We start from the raw sequence: 611 nt of genomic DNA, 5'->3' as shown, positions 1-611 counted from the left end.
CATGATAGCAATTCGTCCATGGCAAATGTATCCCACTGCTAACAGTGACAGTTTTACAACAGGCATCAGCTATACTCTTCCTCAACTGCCATTGTTCCAGCCTCCTTGCTCCACCTATGGCAATACGGGAGCAGGCTGCAGTTGCCTTTTTGTTTTTTTACTTGATGAGGGTCTCTGAGACCCCAAGATTCCAAAGTACTGCTCTAGAGCAATGTGCCAAAGACACGAGTATGAGTAGTATCATCTAAACCAGTGGTCTCAAACTCAAACCCTTTTCAGGGCCACATTTTGGATTTGTAGGTACGTGGATGGCCTCAGAAAAAATAGTTAATGTCTTATTAAAGAAATGACAATTTTACATAAGGTAAAACACTTTATAGTTTATAAATCTTTCCTTTTGGCTAAGTTAATAATATGTAATTTATAGCTAGAAAGACATATGATCAAGAAACTTGTTTTATTTTACTTTTGTGATTATGATAAATACATCAAGGGCCTCAAAATAGTACCTGGTGGGCCACATGTGGCCCCCAGGCTGTGAGTTTGAGACCACTGATCTAAACTATAGAATGGAATTTTTCTATAAAAAATAACATCTTGAACAGCAGCAA

This window comes from Geotrypetes seraphini, chromosome 18 (assembly GCF_902459505.1).
Source record: "Geotrypetes seraphini chromosome 18, aGeoSer1.1, whole genome shotgun sequence".
NCBI classification, from domain to species: domain Eukaryota; kingdom Metazoa; phylum Chordata; class Amphibia; order Gymnophiona; family Dermophiidae; genus Geotrypetes; species Geotrypetes seraphini.
Note: the sequence above shows the minus strand (reverse complement) of the source record.